This window comes from Eleutherodactylus coqui, chromosome 4 (assembly GCF_035609145.1).
Source record: "Eleutherodactylus coqui strain aEleCoq1 chromosome 4, aEleCoq1.hap1, whole genome shotgun sequence".
Classification (NCBI taxonomy): domain Eukaryota; kingdom Metazoa; phylum Chordata; class Amphibia; order Anura; family Eleutherodactylidae; genus Eleutherodactylus; species Eleutherodactylus coqui.
The window spans coordinates 157057981-157080698 of record NC_089840.1 but is presented as its reverse complement, the minus strand read 5'-3'; the positions used below and the strand labels follow the sequence as shown (position 1 = coordinate 157080698).

The 22718-nt window shown below is 49.1% G+C and overlaps 1 long non-coding RNA gene across 1 annotated transcript in view; it reads right to left on the bottom strand.

The window, feature by feature from the left end:
- Positions 1-884: 884 nt before the first annotated feature.
- The window catches only part of LOC136624775 (uncharacterized), a 39078-nt gene continuing 17244 nt past the window's right edge, over positions 885-22718 (bottom strand). Inside the window, exon 2 of the long non-coding RNA XR_010792424.1 lies at positions 885-1263. This is a non-coding gene — a long non-coding RNA (uncharacterized lncRNA). The remainder of the gene's footprint in view (positions 1264-22718) is intronic.

Here is a 22718-nt window from a genome sequence, read left to right as displayed (position 1 = left end):
ACAACTCTAGCACTGCAAAGCAGCAGTGCAAATAACCGAGCCACCACAGTTGTCCATTCTGCTCTGGACAAGAATAACAACAAGAATAAAAATACACAGAGAACATAAAAAACTCATCTGAATGTTCATATTTCGAAGGGGAGCAGAAGCAATGGCAGACAGTTACTTCCAGAGAATGGATTGATGTGGTGGCACTGATCTCTGAGGTAAATGACTTTACTAAGTGACAGTTTACTGGTTTCTTTTTTTATTAGCCAATGTTTACATTGGATGGGGATAACATACTGATGTTATATGGGAAATTATGAACATGTAATTTACCGCATGCGCACATGTAAATGGAAGTCTTTTTAACTGTCATTTCATTGATTTGTTTTTGTTTTTTTTTTCTTTTTTTTTTTCTGGGCTTTGATTTTGTAATGGTGTTTTTCGTATAGTATGTGATGTCTGCTGCCATCATAACAAATGCCAGCAGATGCAGGCCTGTAGCAAAGTGCTCATTTTCATGTTATATACGCACTTCTTTTGCTTTTTATGTAAATGTTTTGTTTTCAGGTAACATTTTCTAGTGCTGCCCTAATAGGGTATGCAGTAGATACAGGCCTGGTGCAAAGTGCAAAGTAAGAGATTTTTAAAAGTTCTCCAGTACTGTATATAAGTTGTATGATTGTATATGAAGTCATGTTTCTTTTGTGTATCAACTTTTTAAGCCACTTCTATAGTTTATGTTTTGCAGGTGCCTGTTTGCCGTATTCTTTGGGAAAAGGGAGCAGTAACCGAGACTGACGTCAGGCTGGAAGTTCTTCGTGCCTTGTGCTGATATTGGGGTGAGCTGTCAAGAGCAGCAGGAGGAAATTGGTGAGTATAAAACTTGTAAACACATATTTAGGTTTGTATTTGGATACAGGAATTAATCAGTGCTGCACCAAATTTATTAAAAGAAGCACACACCTCTTTAATTAAATTGATGCATGTATGTGTAGTCGACATGAGCTCATGCCAGTTTTGTCCAAGCCCCAACTGCTTTTAATAATCCAGGAAAACTAGTTTACAATTCTAAAACGTCTAAAATTTTAGTGCACAATGTTCTTTCGGTACTCTTGTTCAAAACGTTATTCCATGCATGCTCAAACTAGTGATTATCAAAAATTGTGCAACTATGTTGATATCATGTGGTCTCTGACATTTCTTCTTGCGTTCCATGATGATTGTCACTCCAGAGGATGATGTCTGAAAAGGTGGAAGAGCTTGTGGGTCTGCTTCCTGAAAGAACACAAGAATATGGAAAGAAGTGAGTCCTTTCCTTGACGAACACCATCAATTCCCTTTAACAACGAGATACTGCTCATCCTGCTCAACAAGGAACTCTAGCAATAAGTACATGCTTTGGTTTGCTTTTAATTTTATTACCTGTTGTATTGTATATATATTTTTCGGATTGAAACAGCAAATCTCAAGAAACTTCAGAGAACGGCTGAGCCTGGCAGTCCTCTACATAACATGGTGAACAGCAGCAGAAGGAGAGGGAGCCCACTCACTCTACATCAGCAGTGCCATTCAGGAAGTGAGGGGGCACATGGAGCATCTGACAAGACCATTGGGGATGGCCAGTCCAATATCATCAGAGTCAGAGGCGTAACTTGAAGCTCCTGGGCCCCAATGCAAAAACCTATAACAGGGCCCCCAACTGTAATGCTTTATTTATAGTACTGGGCTCCCTATAAGAGAGACCTTATGCCCCCCCCCTAAGGCTCCTGGTCCAGGGTGCCAATGCTTCCCCTGCATTCTTATAGTTACGCCAGAGATTGGAGTCCTAATCCCCTTGTGCAGTAGTAACAGCCACTATAACTTTGGCTGCTGTGGAAGTATCATCATTTACTGCTGCTGCTCCTCTGACAGAAGCCATTCCCACACATCCTGCACCATCTACCCATAGCCCTTTCATCCACCATCAGTGGGCAAAACCTTTTAGGCAATCGAGAGGCAGCTTGAGGTCAAAAGTGAAGCCCTATTCCTTATTCAGGAGGTTGATAGCGATGATGAATGGGACTTCTTTGGATATGGGATGGCAGCTCCCTGCTGCCAGCTGCCTCCTAACCTCCAAAAGTATTAATATAGCAAATTGTTCAGCACTCAGACCTATTCACCTGGACAATCATCAGCGCTCTATGTGACTGAACGATTGCCAGTGGAATCATTCTGGTACATACAGCTTAACTTTTTTCAGCAGTACATTATGTTTACATGGGGCAAAGTACTGCCAACAACCATCACTTTTTAAAATCTGCATTTCAAATTTAATCAAATAACAGTAAAGTAATTTGATCGGTGGATACTTCACAAGGGCTAATTTTTGGAACAAGTTTTCATCTAGGAGAGTGAATTTCTGAATTTCCATGAAACATGAATTAAGTAATCGGACATACAGCTGTCTTTTCTCAGCTGATGGAATGATCATTGTGGTGTTGATTCTCATATCCCCTAGCACTGACATGTCAGCCTAAGGGTGCATTCACACGAACGTATATCGGCTCGGTTTTCACTCCGAGCCGATATACGTCGTCCTCGTGTGCAGGGGGGGGGGGAGGATGGAAGAGCCAGGAGCAGGAACTGAGCTCCCGCCCCCTCTCCGCCCCTCTGCACTATTTGCAATGGGGAGAGGTGGGACGGGGGCAGGGCTAATTCTCAGACCTTAGCCCCGCCCACGTCCCACCTCCTCTCATTGCAAATAGTTCAGAGGGGCGGAGAGGAGGCAGAGAGGGGGCGGGAGCTCAGTTTCTGCTCCTGGCTCTTCCATCTCCCCCCCCCCCTCACACGAGGACAACATATATCGGCTCGGCGTAAAAACCGAGCCGATATACGTTCGTATGAATTCACCCTAAGTGTGTCTATTCCTGGGAAGTCTCTATAATATGTTGTTTAATTATTGGATGCCTCCTGCAATGCTGTCACAGATCTGTGCTCAATTACCATGAACCATGCATTAAAAGGTATTTTGCCATTACAACACCCCGTCCACCCACTGACCTAAAATAACAAAAAGAGTGCATACTCACCTTTACTGGAGCCCCTAGGACATAGCTCAGAGCCACAGCTGTTATCGGTGGTGACTTATAGCTAAACGGCCCAGCAGTAGTCGGGTGTTCACCGCAGCCGGAGTCCACAGCCTCGCCTTACATACTTCTGGAATCAGTGCTTTTATCCTTGGCACCATGATGTCAGGACTGTGTACCACTAGGTTGCGGCCTCTGATTGGCCATAGCAATCAAAAAACCTCTGTGGGGCCGTCTACCCAGCAGTCTATGCCTGTAACGGTGGCCACTCTCAGCTACATTTGTGGTGAATGTGCCTTCTTATTTTAAGCCACACCCAGTGGATCAACAGGGTTTTGTAGTAATGACAAAACCTCTGTAAGTGATCGGACATAGAGCTTTTTTTTCGTAGCCGATGGAATGATCGATATAGTGTTGATTCTCCTATTCCCTGGCACTGATATGTCAGCCTGAGCATATCTATTCGTTGGAAATCTCAATTTTTTGCTTTCACAGATATATGCTCAATTGTCATGAATCATACAACTGATCCTGGAGGTCCCTTCCAACTCTATCATTCTATGATTCTATGATGATTGGACACATAGCTGTCTTCACTCAGGTGACAGAAAGATCAATGCGCTGCTAATGTTTCTACCGCCTTTAAGTAAATATCAAGGGCCTAATGTGTGGCTAATAGAGATGAGCGAGTATACTCGCTAAGGGCAATTGCTCGAGCGAGCATTGCCCTTAGCGAGTATCTCCCTGCTCGAGACAAAAGGTTCGGGTGCCGGCGCGGGGGAGCGGTGAGTAGCGGCTGTCAGCAGGGGGGAGCGGGGGGGGGGGGGGAGAGGGCGAGAGAAATCTCCCCTCCGTTCCGTCCCACTCTCCCCCGCAGCTCCGTGCCTGCCGCCGGCACCTGAACCTTTTGTCTCGAGCGGGCAGGTACTCTCTAAGGGCAATGCTCGCTCGAGCAATTGCCCTTAGCGAGTATACTCTCTCATCTCTAGTGGCTAACGTTTTTTTTACATGGGTTGATGATCACGTGAAATTTCACTGGAATCAGTAATTTCTGGAGAGAATCTTCCCATTTATATGTGCTCGCCTCCATTCACTAACACAACAATTGCTCCTGTGAATAGTCATGCGGAAGTCCATGGGAAGGCTGAGACACGCTTATGCACCTGACAATCATGCCCTGTAAAGGGACCCTTTCTTTTCAATAGTGTGCGGAAATTGGTTCGCAACTACATGCAATGTTGAAGAAGAGGTGAATAAAAGCCTGCAGTAGAGAAGCAGTCATTGCATTTAAGCAAGAAACTATGTAAGAGCACTCAAATTTCAGTGAATAAGTAATCCCAGGATCAGGGTTTTATACTCACCGAATCCTGTGCAAGGTTAGAGTCAACAAGAACTTTGCACACACATAGAGCATGACTATAAACATACAGTTGTGTGTGCAAGCTCTCCCAATAAACAGGATACACCACATTGGTAAATTCCGAAAGGGGGAGGAAGGGGCGGCAGGGGCAGACCATGACATTAAATCTCAAATGCATGATTGTATGATTGTCAGAAAAATATGATGTTGAAACTCCCATGGTTAATGTAGATTTTGATTTTTTTTTTTTTCATAGATGGTTCCAGATTAGAGATGAGCGAACGTACTCGTCCGAGCTTGATATTCGTGCGAATATTAGGGTGTTCGGGATGCTCGTTACTCGTAACGAGTACCACGCGGTGTTCCGGTTACTTTCAGTTTCCTCTCTGAGACGTTAGCGCGCTTTTCTGGCCAATTGAAAGACAGGGAAGGCATTACAACTTCCCCCTGCGACGTTCAAGCCCTATACCACCCCCCTGCTGTGAGTGGCTGGGGAGATCTGATGTCACCCGAGTATAAAAGTCAGCCCCTCCCGCGGCTCGGCTCAGATGCCTTGTGAGTTAGCTGAGGGACAGTGGTATCGTGCTGGAGCTGCTGTAGGGAGAGCGTTAGGAGTTAGTGTAGGCTTCAAGAACCCCAACGGTCCTTCTCAGGGCCACATCTAATAGTGTGCAGTACTGTGTTAGCACTGTATTTTTTTTTTTTTTTTCAAAATTGGATCTGCAGAGCATTGCGCCCTGCAATAGGGACAGAAGTGGTGGTTAGGCAGGGAGAGTGTTAGCAGTGAGTGTAGGCTTCAAGAACCCCAACGGTCCTTTCTAGGGCCACATCTATCCGTGTGCAGTACTGTCCAGGCTGCTGTTAGCAGTGTTGCATATTTTTTTTTTTTTCTCAAAACCGACTGTGCAGACCATTGCACCCGGCATTAATACTACAGGGATAGAATTGTGTAGGCAGGGCCAGAAGACATACATTATTCATTGAATAGACGCAGTGTGGCTTTTCCTTTGAAAAACAAGGGAAAAAATTCTATTTCGCCTGCCTCTGACAGTCCTCAGGGCTCTGGGTACGTGTGTGCTGCGTGCAGAACGTTAAAAAAAATCAGACGCAGCCAGCTACGTTTTACTGCAGGCTTGCGCCAATTTTTTTCCTGCATGGGAAATCCCTGATCTGCTGTAGCGAATAACTTTGCATCACTGCAGTTCTCTGACACATTTGCAGGGCCACAACACAGTTATTAAACTTAGTAGTATTCATTGAATACACGCAGTGTGGCTTGTCCTTTGAAAAACAAGGGAAAAAATTCTATTTCGCCTGCCTCTGACAGTCCTCAGGGCTCTGGGTAGGTGTGTGCTGCGTGCAGAACGTTAAAAAAAATCAGACGCAGCCAGCTACGTTTTACTGCAGACTTGCGCCAATTTTTTTCCTGCATGGGAAATCCCTGATCTGCTGTAGCGAATAACTTTGCATCACTGCAGTTCTCTGACACATTTGCAGGGCCACAACACAGTTATTACACTTAGTAGTATTCATTGAATACACGCAGTGTGGCTTGTCCTTTGAAAAACAAGGGAAAAAATTCTATTTTGGCTACAGGCTTGCGCCACTTTCTTTCCTGCCTGGGAAATCAAATTACTGGTAATACACCATGCTGAGGGGTAGGGGTAGGCCTATAGGACGTGGACGCGGGCGAGGACGCGGAGGCCCAAGTCAGGGTGTGGGCACAGGCCGAGCCAGTGCGGTGGCCAGGGGTAGAGGCAGGGCCAGACCGAATAATCCACCAACTGTTTCCCAAAGCGCCCCCTCGCGCCATGCCATCCTGCACAGGTCAAGGTGCTCTACGGTGTGGCAGTTTTTCACAGAGACGCCTGACGACCGACGAACTGTGGTGTGCAACCTTTGTCGCGCCAAGATCAGCTGGGGAGGCACCACCAACAGCATGCGCAGGCATATGATGGCCAAGCACCCCACAAGGTGGGACGATGCCCGTTCACCGCCTCCGGTTTGCACCACTGCCTCTCCCCCTGTGCCCCAACCTGCCACTGAGATCCAACCCCCCTCTGAGGACACAGGCACTACCGTCTCCTGGCCTGCACCCACACCCTCACCTCCGCTGTCCTCGGCCCCATCCAGCAATGTCTCTCAGCGTAGCGTCCAGACGTCGCTAGCGCCACAGTTTGAGCGCAAGCGCAAGTACGACGCCACGCACCCGCACGCTCAAGTGTTAAACGTGCACATTGCAAAATTGATCAGCCTAGAGATGCTGCCGTATAGGCTTGTGGAAACGGAGGCTTTCAAAAGCATGATGGCGGCGGCTGCCCCGCGCTACTCGGTTCCCAGTCGCCACTACTTTTCCCGATGTGCCGTCCCAGGCCTGCACGACCACGTCTCCCGCAACATTGTACGCGCCCTCACCAACGCGGTTACTGCCAAGGTCTACTTAACAACAGACACGTGGACAAGCACAGGCGGGCAGGGCCACTATATCTCCCTGACGGCACATTGGGTGAATTTAGTGGAGGCTGGGACAGAGTCAGAGCCTGGGACCGCTCACGTCCTACCCACCCCCAGAATTGCGGGCCACAGCTCGGTGGTGGTATCTGCGGCGGTGTATGCTTCCTCCACTAAAGCACCTTCCTCCTCCTCCTCCTCCAATGCAACCTCTGTCTCGCAATCAAGATGTGTCAGCAGCACGTCGCCAGCAGTCGGTGTCACGCGGCGTGGCAGCACAGCGGTGGGAAAGCGTCAGCAGGCCGTGCTGAAACTACTCAGCTTAGGAGAGAAGAGGCACACGGCCCACGAACTGCTGCAGGGTCTGACAGAGCAGACCGACCGCTGGCTTGCGCCGCTGAGCCTCCAACCGGGCATGGTCGTGTGTGACAACGGCCGTAAGCTGGTGGCGGCTCTGCAGCTCGGCAGCCTCACGCACGTGCCATGCCTGGCCCATGTCTTTAATTTGGTGGTTCAGCGCTTTCTGAAAAGCTACCCCCACTTGTCATACCTGCTCGGAAAGGTGCGCCAGCTCTGCGCACATTTCCGCAAATCCCACACGCACGCTGCCACCCTGCGGACACTGCAACATCGGTTTAATCTGCCAGTGCACCGACTGCTGTGCGACGTGCCCACACAGTGGAACTCTACGCTCCACATGTTGGCCAGACTCTATGAGCAGCGTAGAGCTATAGTGGAATACCAACTCCAACTTGCGCGGCGCAGTGTGAGTCAGCCTCCTCAATTATTTACAGAAGAGTGGCCCTGGTTGGCAGCCATCTGCCAGGTCCTTGGAAAATTTGACGAGTCTACCCAGGTGGTGAGCGGCGATGCTGCAATCATTAGCGTCACCATTCCTCTGCTATGCATCTTGAGAAGTTCCCTGCAAAGCATAAAGGCAGACGCTTTGCGCTCAGAAACAGAGCCAGGGGAAGACAGTATGTCGCTGGATAGTCAGAGCACCCTCCTGTCTATATCTCAGCGCGTTCAGGAGGAGGAGGAGGAGCATGAGGAGGATGAGGAGGAGGGGGAAGAGACAGCTTGGCCCACTGCTGACGGTACCCATGCTGCTTGCCTGTCATCCTTTCAGCGTGTATGGCCTGAGGAGGAGGAAGAGGAGGAGGATCCTGAAAGTGATCTTCCTAGTGGAGACAGCCATGTGTTGCGTACAGGTACCCTGGCACACATGGCTGACTTCATGTTAGGATGCCTTTCTCGTGACCCTCGCGTTACACGCATTCTGGCCACTACGGATTACTGGGTGTACACACTGCTCGACCCACGGTATAAGGAGAGCCTTTGCACTCTCATTCCCAAAGAGGAAAGGGGTTCGAGAATGATGCTATACCACAGGGCGCTGGTGGACAAACTGATGCTAAACTTCCCATCCGACAGCGCTAGTGGCAGAAGGCGCAGTTCCGAGGGCCAGGTAGCAGGGGAGGCGCAGAGATCATGCAGCATGTACAGCGCAGGCAGGGGAACATTCTCCAAGGCCTTTGCCAGCTTTATGGCTCCCCAGCAAGACTGTGTCACCGCTCCCCAGTCAAGGCTGAGTCTGCGGGAGCACTGTAAAAGGATGGTGAGGGAGTACGTAGCCGATCGCACAACCGTCCTCCGTGACGCCTCTGCCACCTACAACTACTGGGTGTCGAAGCTGAACACGTGGCCTGAACTCGCGCTGTATGCCCTGGAGGTGCTTGCTTGTCCTGCGGCTAGCGTCTTGTCAGAGAGTGTGTTTAGTGTGGCTGGGGGAATCATCACGGATAAGCGTACCCACCTGTCAACAGACAGTGCTGACAGGCTTACACTCATCAAGATGAACAAAGTCTGGATTTCCCCAGACTTCTCTTCTGCACCAGCGGACAGCAGCGATACCTAAGCAATACGTATTATGCACCCGCGGATGGAAGCATCGTTCTCTCTCACCATCCAAAACGGGGACATTTCTGCTTCATCAATCTGTGTATAATATTCCTCCTCCTCCTCCTCCTGCTCCTCCTCCTGAAACCACACGTAATCACGCCGAACGGGCAATTTTTCTTAGGGCCACAAGGCTCACTCATATAATTTTTCTAAACAATTTTTATACGTTTCAATGCTATTAAAAGCGTTGAAACTTTAACTTGAACCAATTTTTCGTTAAACTGGGCTGCCTCCAGGCCTAGTTACCACTTAAGCCACATTAACCAAAGCGATTAATAGGTTTCACCTGCCCTCTTGGTTGGCCATGGCCAATTTTTTGAATGTACATTAGTACTGTTGATACAGCAATTTTTGTGGCCCCTCGCCTACAGTGTAATCATAGCAATTTCTATGTTCTTCGCCTGCACTCATGGTACAGAAAGGTGTGTGGGGCTGGCCTACACTTTAGCTACATAAATGTAACTTGTGCCTTGTCTATACTGCAGCTACTGAAATGGAACGAAGACTGCGCTCCCACTATACTGCTGCTTCGGAATTGTTACTGGGGCCTGTCTTGAGTGCTACTATTACTGAAATGGAACGCATACTGTGCTCCCCCTATAATGCTGCTAGTGATATGTTAGTGGGGCCTGTCCTAATGCTACGGCTGAAATGTTACTAATTATGGGCTCTGCCTATACCGCTGCTAATGGTATGTCTCTGGGGTGTGGAAACAGAGGCTTCCCAAAGACATGATGGCGGCGAGGCCATTTCCCACCAACGCTGTTACTGTTAAGGTGCATATAACCACGGACACGTGGAGAGGACACGTAGTGCCTCAAAAACATCCCCCGCCACAGCCCACTTAATCCTGGCCACATTCCGAAAACCAACAAAATAAAACTACGCTACTAGGTCCGCAGTCACCAACACATTACCACCAACGCGGTTACTGTTAAGGTACATATTACCAGTCTGACTGGGGCATGCAGTGTGGGCCGAAGCCCACCTGCATTAAGCACGACATTACTATCTCAGCTGTGTTGGGCAATGCAATGGGATATTTCTATGTACCGCCGGTGGCTTCCTGGCACCCACCCATGCTGTGGGTCCACAGGGAATTATAAATGCATCGGTTTCCACTTGTAAAGAACCCCAGTCAGACTGGGGCATGCAGTGTGGGCCGAAGCCCACCTGCATTAAGCACGACATTACTACCTCAGCTGTGTTGGGCAATGCAATGGGATATTTTTGTGTATCGCCGGTGGGTTCCAGGGAGCCACCCATGCTGTCGGTCGACAGGGACTTCACAATAGGGAGTTGTACCTGCCTGTGTCTATGAATTAAAAAGCCCGGTCTGACTGGGGCATGCAGAGACACCTTGACAGAATGAATAGTGTGTGGCACATAGGTTCCCCATTGCTATGCCCACGTGTGCAGCTCCTGATGGCGGTGGCACAGGATTCTATTTCTCATTGCTTCTGTACAGCATTGTGGGCTATCGCCCCGCCCCTTTTAAAGAGGGTCGCTGCCTAGTCGTGCCAACCCTCTGCAGTGTGTGCCTGCGGTTCCTCCTCATGGCAGACGCACTTCTCAATAGACATGAGGGTGGTGTGGCATGAGGGCAGCTGAAGGCTGCGCAGGGACACTTTGGTGTGCGCTGTGGGGGGGAGGGGGGGCGGTTGGGCAGCATGTAACCCAGGAGAAGTGGCAGTGGAGTGTCATGCAGGCAGTGATTGTGCTTTGTTGGAGGTAGTGTGGTGCTTAGCAAAGGTATGCCATGCTAATGAGGGCTTTTCAGAAGTAAAAGTTTTTGGGAGGGGGGGGGCCCCACTCTTGCCGGTATTGTGGCTTAATAGTGGGACCTGTGAACTTGAGATGCAGCCCAACATGTAGCCCCTCGCCTGCCCTATCCGTTGCTGTGTCGTTCCCATCACTTTCTTGAATTGCCCAGATTTTCACACAAGGAAACCTTAGCGAGCATCGGCGAAATACAAAAATGCTCGGGTCGCCCATTGACTTCAATGGGGTTCGTTACTCGAAACGAACCCTCGAGCATCGCGAAAAGTTCGTCCCGAGTAACGAGCACCCGAGCATTTTGGTGCTCGCTCATCTCTATTCCAGATATTGTGGAAATGGACAAGCAAAACAGGCTGTGCAGTTGTAACAAACAAAAAGAGGTAATTGTACAAAAAAAACATTTTTTTTTCTCCTGGGAAACTTACTCAGGAAATAGAGGAGATGGCGCTCGCTGAAATATGTAAGCTGACTGCAGGTAAGAATATTAATGTCTGCACCGACTTAAAGGGGTTGTCCCGCGCCAAAACGCGTTTTTTTTAAATTCAATAGGCCCCCCGTTCGGCACGAGACAAACACAAGGGATGGGTTACAAAAAAAAAAAGTTTAGTACTTACCCGAATCCCCGCTCTGCGGCAACTTCTTACTTACCTTACCAAGATGGCCGCCGGGATCTTCACCCACGATGCACCGCGGGCTCTGTGCGGTCCATTGCCGATTCCAGCCTCCTGATTGACTGGAATCGGCACATGTGACGGGGCGGAGCTACGAGGACCAGCTCTCCGGTACGAGCGGCCCCATTCACCAGGGAGAAGACCGGACTGCGCAAGCGCGTCTAATCGGGAGATTAGACGCTGAAATTAGACGGCACCATGGAGACGGGGACGCCAGCAACGGAGCAGGTAAGTGAATAACTTCTGTATGGCTCATATTTAATGCACGATGTATATTACAAAGTGCATTAATATGGCCATACAGAAGTGCTTACCCCCACTTGCTTTCTCGGGACAACCCCTTTAAGATACACTTTTTAGAATTGTACATGATTTCACATTTTTTGTAGCACAGTGGAAATTTTATGGAATTCTTGAGTAAGCCAATCTAGAATACAGAAGTAGTGTTTTTGTTCTACAAGGTTTTAGCTCTTTCTGCACAGGTAACTTATTATCAAAGTCCAGGTTCATGCCAAATAGACTACTTCTGAGGCTCTAAGGAATCAGAGCAGGCACAGCAGCAGCCAAAGATGCAGAAACCCGACTTTTCTTGAATGAAGTAACGGCTGGTAACCTGGCTACACGTGAAGCAGATGTGGATATCTCTCTGTTGCTTGAATTTCAGGAATAGGCCTTAAAGGAGGACAAAGGAGGAGTGGCAAAAGGAAGAAGCGAACAGAACACTGATAGGATATGGCGGAAAGGTAAACACATATGCCTCCCCTGCACGCTGTACTTGATGATATCACACCTGAACCATGAGCTAAACCATCCATCCAAGGAGGTAATGTGTGGTATAGTGTCTTCTGCTTGGCTTGCCCCGGGGTTCAACACTGCTGCGTTCCGGTTTGTACAGGTCTGCATGATATGCGCCCATTACAATCCAGGCGAATTGGTTCCAAAAGGTACGTTCTCGCTGCAAGCCAGATTATCCATTTCAGTGACTGCAGAATGATAACATACATCATTGAACCCAAAACCGCACCCGAACCACACCCAAAACCGCACCTGATATAGGGACCCCGATAGCTGCCCCAGCACAAATGGTGACCCCAGCAGTAAAAGTGACCACCAATAGTTGCCCTAGTAGTAATAGGGACCCCTAATAGTTGCCTCAGCAGTAATAGGGACCCCCAATAGCTGCTGCAGTAGTAATACTGATACCACCCCGACCCCCCGACACTGACTCCAGTAGTAATATCGACACTACCTGTGCCCCCCTGACACTACCCGCCAGTAGTAATGGTGATACCATCCGCCCCCGACACTGCTTCCAGTAGTAATAGTGACAGCACCTGCCATCAACCACTCCCTCGACACGGTCCCCAGTAGTAATAATGTCACCACCCACCTCACCTTCCCAAACACTGTCCCCAGTAGTAATAGTGAACTTCAGCTGAGGACAGTAAGCCGGTGGAAGCTGCGGTCAGGATCTACTTCAGCGCGGACGTTTGAGTGAACTGCGCATGCGCAAAAACGGGAATTTTTCTTACCGATGATTCCCTTTCTTGAAGGCATCATGACAGCATACATCTGGAGATTGCTCACCTGCTGACCTGATGGGACAGGAAAAGGCAGAGCATAAAAGGCACCTCCCCTCCACCAAACACCAGTGCGTTCCAAATAACCACAGTGACAGAATACTTAACCAAAAGGTGTGTTTTTATTGTCATCACACACCTCAGACAAAGAAACATAAGCATACACATTACCTCATGTGTTGGACAAAACAAGGGTAACCATGTCGGTAGGGGGGGAAATAAGCCCGTATGCTGTCATGATGCCTTCAAGAAAGGGAATTATCGGTAAGAAAAATTCCCGTTTTCCCTTCGACATGATGACAGCATACATCTGGAGGAATACCAAATAACTGGCATGGGCTTTTTTAGGGAGGGATTACTGCTTGGAGCACCTTCCTACCGAAGGTTGCGTCCTGACTACATTTAAAGTCCAGCCTGTAGTGTTTAATAAAAGTATGGCCAGAAGTCCACGTGGCTGCTCGATTGACGCATACGCTCTTTCTGCCCAAGAGGATGCCACCGCTCTCGTTGAGTGGGCCTTCAATCCTTCTCGAGGAGGGATGCCCTTGGCCTTGTAAGCCTCCTGGACAGCTCTCCTGAGCCACCGGGCGATCGCATCTTTAGAAGCGACCCTTCCTTTGGCCTGCCCCTGAAATTGAACGAAAAGTTTATCAGTCTTTCTGAAACTTTCCGTTGCCTCAAGGTACGCTAGTACAGTTCTCCTCCTGCAACACTTCCCCAAGATTATCAAACTCCAAATCTTCCGCCATGTCAGAGTCGGACTCTGACACAGCCGGAGCAGACCTTCGTGTAACCCCTGAGGGCCAAGGTTGGAGGTCCAAGAGGGAGGACTGAACTTCTTCCCGGACGACCGACCGAATTTCGGACATAAGGGAAGATTTTTCCTCCTGCAGAACTTTTGCAGAACAAACGGCACATAATGTTTTGGTGTAGGAGTCGTTAAGTTTGGCCAAGCACACTGGACACTTTTTACTCCTCTGCCTAGCCTCCCTAGGTTTTTGAGTATCCCTGTCCTAAAATGACAAGGGAGAACTCTGTTAGTCGGGAAGTGTATGTAGTGCAGGTGTCCGCAGGTTGGCCCACTGGACCACTTACAGTTTGGAGATTCTCTGGGTCCTCTCTGGCCGACATCCTGCGCTTGTGGGATCAACTCCTATACTTGGGATCGATTCCCCGGCGTAAAGAAACACCAGCCGTCCTCCCTGGTGCAGAGGAGCTTTACCTGTTTAGGTAAGTATATAACTTCTCTATGACTAGAGATGAGCGAGCACCGAAATGCTCGGGTGCTCGTTACTCGGGATGAAAATTTCGCGATGCTCGAGGGTTTGTTTCGAATAACGAACCCCATTGAAGTCAATGGGCGACCCGAGCATTTTTGTATATCGACGATGCTCGCTAAGGTTTCCATTTGTGAAAATCTGGGCAATTCAAGAAAGTGATGGGAACGACACACCAATGGATAGGGCAGGCGATGGGCTACATGTTGGGCTGCATCTCAAGTTCCCAGGTCCCACTATTAAGCCACAATAGCGGCAAGAGTGGGCCCCCCCTCCCAACAATTTTTACTTCTGAAAAGCCCTCATTAGCAATGCATACCTTAGCTAAGCACCACACTACCTCCAACAAAGCACAATCACTGCCTGCATGACACTCCGCTGCCACTTCTCCTGGGTTACATGCTGCCCAACCTCCCCCCCTCCCCCGCACAACCCAGTGTCCACAGCACACACCAAAGTGTCCCTGCGCAGCCTTCAGCTGCCCTCATGCCACACCACCCTCATGTCTATTTATAAGTGCGTCTGCCATGAGGAGGAACCGCAGGCACACACTGCAGAGGGTTGCACGGCTAGGCAGCGACCCTCTTTAAAAGGGGCAGGACGATAGCCCACAATGCTGTACAGAAGCAGTGAGAAATATAATCCTGTGCCACCGCCATCAGGAGCTGCACACGTGGACATAGCAATGGGGAACCTATGTGCCACACACTATTCATTCTGTCAAGGTGTCTACATGCCCCAGTCAGACCGCGTTTTTTTATAAATAGTCACAGGCAGGTACAACTCCGCAATGGGAATTCCGTGTGCACCCACAGCATGGGTGGCTCCCTGGAACCCACCGGCTGTACATAAATGTATCCCATTGCAGTGCCCTGGACAGCAGAGCGAACGTCAGATTAAATGCAGGTGGGCTTCGGCCCACACTGCATGCCCCAACCTGACCGGGGTTTTTAATTCATAGACACAGGCAGGTACAACTCCCTATTGTGAAGTCCCAGTGGACCGACAGCATGGGTGGGTGCCAGGAAGCCACCGGCGGCATATAAATATATCCCATTGCATTGCCCATCACAGCTGAGGTAATGTCATGTTTAATGCAGGTGGGCTTCGGCCCACACTGCATGCCCAGTCAGACTGGGGTTCTTTAGAAGTGGACACATGCAGTTACAACTCCGTGTGGACCGACAGCATGGGTGGCTCCCTGGAACCCACCGGGGGTACATAAATAAATCCCATTGCAGTGCCCAGCACAGCTGAGGTAATGTCATGTTTAATGCAGGTGGGCTTCGGCCCACACTGCATGCTCCAGTCAGACTGGGGTTCTTTAGAAGTGGACACATGCAGTTACAACCCCGTGTGGACCGACAGCATGGGTGGCTCCCTGGAACCCACCGGCGGTACATAAATATATCCCATTGCAGTGCCCAGCACAGCTGAGGTAACGTCAGCTTTAATGCAGGTGGGCAAAAAATTAATTGGATTACACTGTAGGCGAGGGCCCCAAAAAATTGGTGTACCAACAGTACTAATGTACCTCTGAAAAATTGCCCATGCCCAACCAAGAGGGCAGGTGAAACCTATTAATCGCTTTGGTTAATGTGGCTTAATTTGTAACTAGGCCTGGAGGCAGCCCAGTTAAAATAAAAATTGGTTCAGGTGCAAGTTTCAACGCTTTAATGAGCATTGAAACGTATAAAAATTGTTTACAAAAATTATATGACTGAGCCTTGTGGGCCTAAGAAAAATTGCCCGTTCGGCGTGATTACGTGAGGTTTCAGGAGGAGGAGCAGGAGGAGGATGAATATTATACACAGATTGATGAAGCAAAAATGTCCCCGTTTTTGATGGGGATAGAGAACGATGCTTCCATCCGCGGGTGTAGCCTACGTATTGCTTAGGTATCGCTGCTGTCCGCTGGTGGAGAAGAGAAGTCTGGGGAAATCCAGGCTTTGTTCATCTTGATGAGTGTAAGCCTGTCGGCACTGTCGGTTGACAGGCGGGAACGCTTATCTGTGATGATTCCCCCAGCCGCACTAAACATCCTCTCTGACAAGACGCTAGCCGCAGGACAAGCAAGCACCTCCAGGGCATACAGCGCGAGTTCAGGCCACGTGTCCAGCTTCGACACCCAGTAGTTGTAGGGGGCAGAGGCGTCACAGAGGACGATCGTGCGATCGGTTACGTACTCCCTCACCATCCTTTTACAGTGCTCCCGCCGACTCAGCCTTGACTGGGGAGCGGTGACACAGTCTTGCTGGGGAGCCATAAAGCTGTCAAAGGCCTTGGATAGTGTTCCCCTGCCTGTGCTTTACATGCTGGCTGATCTCCGCGCCTCCCCTGCTACCTGGCCCTCGGAACTGTGCCTTCTGCCACTAGCGCTGTCGGATGGGAATTTTACCATCAGCTTGTCCGCCAGGGTCCTGTGGTATAGCATCACTCTCGAACCCCTTTCCTCTTCGGGTATCAGAGTGGAAAGGTTCTCCTTATACCGTGGGTCGAGCAGTGTGTACACCCAGTAATCCGTAATGGCCAGAATGCGTGTAACGCGAGGGTCACGAGAAAGGCATCCTAACATGACGTCCGCCATGTGTGCCAGGGTACCTGTACGCAACACATGGCTGTCCTCACTCGGAAGATCACTTTCAGGATCCTCCTCCTCCTCCTCAGGCCATACACACTGAAAGGATGACAGGCAAGCAGCATGGGTACCCTCAGCAGTGGGCCAAGCTGTCTCTTCCCCCTCCCCCTCCTCCTCATCCTCCTCATGCTCCTCCTCCTCAATGCGCTGAGATAGACAGGAGGGTGCTCTGACTATCCAGCGACATACTGTCTTCCCCCGACTCTGTTTCCGAGCGCAAAGCGTCTGCCTTTATGCTTTGCAGGGAACTTCTCAAGAGGCATAGCAGAGGAATGGTGACGCTAATGATTGCAGCATCCCCGCTCACCATCTGGGTAGACTCCTCAAAGTTTCCAAGGACCTGGCAGATGGCTGCCAACCAGGCCCACTCTTCTGTAAAGAATTGAGGAGGCTGACTCCCACTGTGCCGCCCATGTTGGAGTTGGTATTCCACTATAGCTCTACGCTGCTCATAGAGCCTGGCCAACATGTGGAGCGTAGAGTTCCACCGTGTGGGCACGTCGCACAGCAGTCGGTGCACTGGCAGATTAAACCGATGTTGCAGGGTGGCAGCGTCTGTGTGGGACTTGCGGAAATGTGCGCAGAGCCGGCGCACCTTTCCGAGCAGGTCTGACAAGCGTGGGTAGCTTTTCAGAAAGCGCTGAACCACCAAATTAAAGACGTGGGCCAGGCATGGCACGTGCGTGAGGCTGCCGAGCTGCAGAGCCGCCACCAGGTTACGGCCGTTGTCACACACGACCATGCCCGGTTGGAAGCTCAGCGGCGCAAGCCAGCGGTCGGTCTGCTCTGTCAGACCCTGCAGCAGTTCGTGGGCCGTGTGCCTCTTCTCTCCTAAGCTGAGTAGTTTCAGCACGGCCTGCTGACGCTTGCCCACCGCTGTGCTGCCACGCCGCGTGACACCGACTGCTGCCGACGTGCTGCTGCTGACACATCTTGATTGCGAGACAGAGGTTGCGGAGGAGGAGGAGATACCACCACCGAGCTGGGGCCCGCAATTCTGGGGGTGGGTAGGACGTGAGCGGTCCCAGGCTCTGACTCTGTCCCAGCCTCCACTAAATTCACCCAATGTGCCGTCAGGGAGATATAGTGGCCCTGCCCGCCTGTGCTTGTCCACGTGTCTGTTGTTAAGTGGACCTTGGCAGTAACCGCATTGGTGAGGGCGCGTACAATGTTGCGGGAGACGTGGTCGTGCAGGGCTGGGACGGCACATCAGGAAAAGTAGTGGCGACTGGGAACTGAGTAGCGCGGGGCCGCCGCCGCCATCATACCTTTGAAAGCCTCCGTTTCCACAACCCTATACGGCAGCATCTCCAGGCTGATAAATTTGGCTATGTGCACGTTTAACGCTTGAGCGTGCGGGTGCGTGGCGGCGTACTTGCGCTCCAACACTTGCGCTAGCGACGGCTGGACGGTGCGCTGACAGACATTGGTGGATGGGGCCGAGGACAGCGGAGGTGAGGGTGTGGGTGCAGGCCAGGAGACAGTAGTGCCTATGTCCTGAGAGGGGCGTTGGATCTCAGTGGCAGGTTGGGGCACAGGGGGAGAGGCAGCGGTGCAAACCGGAGGCGGTGAACGGCCTTCGTCCCACCTTGTGGGGTACTTGGCCATCATATGTCTGCGCATGCTGGTGGTGGTGAGGCTGGTGGTGGCTCCCTAGCTGATCTTGGCGCGACACAGGTTGCACACCACACGGGTCAGTCACCTCATTGTCCTGCTGCTCTTCCTCTGAATCCTCTGTGCGCTCCTCCCTCGGACTTACTGCCCTTACTACTACCTCACTGATAGACAACTGTGTCTCATCGTCATCGTCCTCCTCACCCACTGAAAGCTCTTGAGACAGTTGCCGGAAATCCCCAGCCTCATCCCCCGGACCCCGGGAACTTTCCAAAGGTTGGGCATCAGTCATTCTGGGCAGGGGCCCGAGAACTGTTCCTGGGAGTCTGCCTGCTCCTCAGAATGTGTCATTGTAATGGAGTGAGGAGGCTGGGAGGAAGGAGGAGCAGCAGCCAGAGGATTCAGAGTTGCAGCAGTGGACGGCGCAGAAGTCTGGGTGGTCGATAGATTGCTGGATGCACTTTCTGCCATCCACGACAGGACCTGCTCACACTGCTCATTTTCTAATAAAGGTCTACCGCGTGGACCCATTAATTGTGAGATGAATGTGGGGACGCCAGAAACGTGCCTCTCTCCTAATCCCGCAGCGGTCGGCTGCGATACACCTGGATCAGGAGCTCGGCCTGTGCCCACACCCTGACTTAGGCCTCCGCATCCTCGGCCGCGTCCACGTCCTATAGGCCTACCCCTACCCCTCAGCATGGTGTATTACCAGTAGTGCAGAAACAGAACGCTGTAATTAAATGTGCCGCTTATTGGCCTGTGGTTGGAGGCTGACTTCGCTTACGGAACGCACAGCAGAGCCAGGAAAGAATTTTGCGCAAGCCTGCTGTAACACTTAGCTGGTTGCATATGAATTAGGACAACTACCCCCAGCAGAGACCCAGTACACTGAGGACGGTCACAGGCAGCCCAAATAGATTTTTTTTCCCAAATGTGTTTGGAAAGGCCCACTGCCTATATACACTGTATATGTCTTCTGTCCCTGCCTCACCACTACTGGCTCTGGACTATGTAAAATTACTGCAGGACGCAATGCTCTGGACGCAATGCTCTGCACGGCCGATATACAAAAAAAAAAAAAAAAGTGCAACACTGCAAAAAGCAGCCTCAACAGTACTGCACACACGGTCAGATGTGGCCCTAAGAAGGACCGTTGGGGTTCTTGAAGCCTACAATAACTCCTAACACTCTCCCTATAGCAGCTCCAGCATCAGCAGCACTTTCCCTGAGCTATGTCTGAATGCATCTGTGGCGAGCCGCGGGAGGGGCCGATTTATATACTTGGGTGACACCTGATCTCGCCAGCCACTCACTGCAGGGGGGTGGTATAGGGCTTGAACATCGCAGGGGGAAGTTATAATGCCTTCCCTGTCTTTCTATTGGCCAGAAAAGCGCGCTAACGTCTCAGAGATGAAAGTGAAAGTAACTCGAACATCGCGTGGTGCTCGTTTCGAATAACGAGCATCTCGAACACGCTAATACTCGAACGAGCATCAAGCTCGGACGAGTACGTTCGCTCATCTCTATGTATGACTCATTTACAAAGCACACAGTATATTATAAAGTGCTTTGTAATGGCCATACAGAAGTGCATACATGCACTTGTCGCGGCTGTAGCTGATAATACACAAAGATTCCATATTCATAATAAATACACGTGCACTTCATAGGAATATTCAAGATCTACAACTTGCGCATCTTACAGCAGGGATCTTGGAGTTTAGAAAGCAGCACATATCTTCGAGACCTTTAACAGATTTCGAAAAACTAATCGATATATGTAAAATTGAATGTATGTGTGTGTGTCTGTCTGTCTGTTTGTTTGTCCTTTATGCGCTACTACACCATTCATCCGATCGCCATGAAACTTTGGGAAGTTGTTGAGTACACTCCTGGGAAGATTATAGGCATAGTACAACTATCCTATGATAAATGGCGCACGTGTGAGCGTCGACAGTTACGCGCCCCCCCCCCCCCCCCACGTAGATCGTTCGATCTCCATCATTGCCACCAATTCTCTCACTTCCCGATATCATAAAAACTTGAAATTTGGCGCGAGCATTGATTATGTCATAGATAGGAAAAGCTAATGGGTCCCAACTCGATTATTCAATTCTAAGCGCCAAAAAATTAGCGTCCAAATTTTACGTACGGAATCTAATTCTCTCACTTCCCAATGTAATTTGGCACGAGCATTGATTATGTCATAAATAGGAAAAGATAATGGGTCCCAACTCGATTATTTAATTCTAAGCGCAAAAGAATTAGCGTCCAAATTTTACGTACGGAATCTAATTTGCTCGCTTCCCAATGTCATAGAAACTTGAAATTTGGCACGAGCATTGATTATGTCATAAATAGGAAAAGCTAATGGGTCCCAACTCGATTATTCAATTCTAAGCGCAAAAGAATTAGCGTCCAAATTTTACGTACGGAATCTAATTCTCTTACTTCCCAATGTAATTTGGCACGAGCATTGATTATGTGATAAATAGGAAAAGCTAATGGGTCCCAACTCGATTATTCAATTCTAAGCGCAAAAGAATTAGCGTCCAAATTTTACGTACGGAATCTAATTCTCTTACTTCCCAATGTAATTTGGCACGAGCATTGATTATGTGATAAATAGGAAAAGCTAATGGGTCCCAACTCGATTATTCAATTCTAAGCGCCAAAGAATTAGCATCCAAATTTTACGTACGGAATCAAAATTTCTCGCTTCCCAATGTCATAGAAACTAGAAATTTGGCACGAGCATTGATTATGTCATAAATAGGAAAAGCTAATGGGTCCTAACTCGATTATTCAATTCTAAGCGCAAAAGAATTAGCGTCCAAACTTTACGTACAGAATCTAATTCTCTTCCTTCCCAATGTAATAGAAACTTGAAATTTGGCACGAGCATTGATTATGTCATAAATAGGAAAAGCTAATGGGTCCCAACTCGATTATTCAATTCTAAGCGCCAAAGAATTAGCGTCCAAATTTTACGCACGGAATCTAATTCTCTCACTTCCCAATGTCATAGAAACTTGAAATTTGGCATGAGCATTGATAATGTCATAAATAGGAAAAGCTAATGGGTCCCAACTCCATTTTTCAATTCTAAGCGCAAAAGAATTAGCATCCAAAGTTAACGTACGGAATCTAATTCTCTCACTTCCCTATGTCATAGAAACTTGAAATTTGGCACGAGCATTGATTATGTCATAAATAGAAAAGCTAATGGGTCCCAACTCGATTATTCAAGTCTAAGCGCAAAAGAATTAGCGTCCAAATTTCTACGTACAGAATCTAATTCTCTCACTTCCTGATGTCATCTATATATATAAAAATGAATGTCTGTCTGCCTGTGTGTCCTTTTATGTATTACTATACCATTCATCCAATCGCCATGAAACTTCGGGAAGTTGTTGAGTACACTCCTGGGAAGATTACTGGCATAGTTCAACTATCCTACGATAGGTGGCGCGCGTGCGAGCATCGTCGACAGTTATGCCCCCCAGACAAAGACCGTTTGATTTCTATTAGAAGCACGAAAGAAAAAGGCATTACGAGCAACGGGATGCGTGTTCAACTACAAAGTGATGCATCCGCCGAATGTTTCGCAGGACAATTGCTGGATATTGAGAATGCTGAGGTAAAATGAAAGCTGTGCTGTGATTGGTTGCTATTTCTTATACTGCTGAGGTAACATGAAAGCTGTGCTGTGATTGATTAATATATATTGTACTGCTGAGGCAACATAAAAGATGTGCTGTTATTGGTTGATACTTCTTATACTACTCAGGTTACATGAAAGCTGTGCTGTGATTGGTTGCTATTTTTTATATTGCTGAGGCAGAATAAACGTTGCGCTGTGATTGGTTATTATTTCTCTTTCTGCTGAGGTAACATGAAAGCTGCGCTGTGATTGGTTGTTATATATTATACTGAGGTAACATGAAAGCTGCGCTGTGATTGGGTGTTATCTATATATATAAAATTGAATGTATGTCTGTATGCGTGTGTCTGTCTGTCTGTTTGTCCTTTATGCGCTACTACACCATTCATCCGATCGCCATGAAACTTTGGGAAGTTGTTGAGTACACTCCTGGGAAGATTATAGACATAGTACAAATATTCTACGATAAATGGCGCGTGCGCGAGCGTCGTCGACGGTTACAACCCCCCCACGTAGATCGTTCGATTTCCATCATTGCCACTAATTCTCTAAATTCCCGATGTCGTAGAAACATGAAATTCGGCACGAGCATTGATTATGTCATAAATAGGAAAGGCTAATGGGTCCCAACTCGATTATTCAATTCTATGCGCAAAACAATTAGCG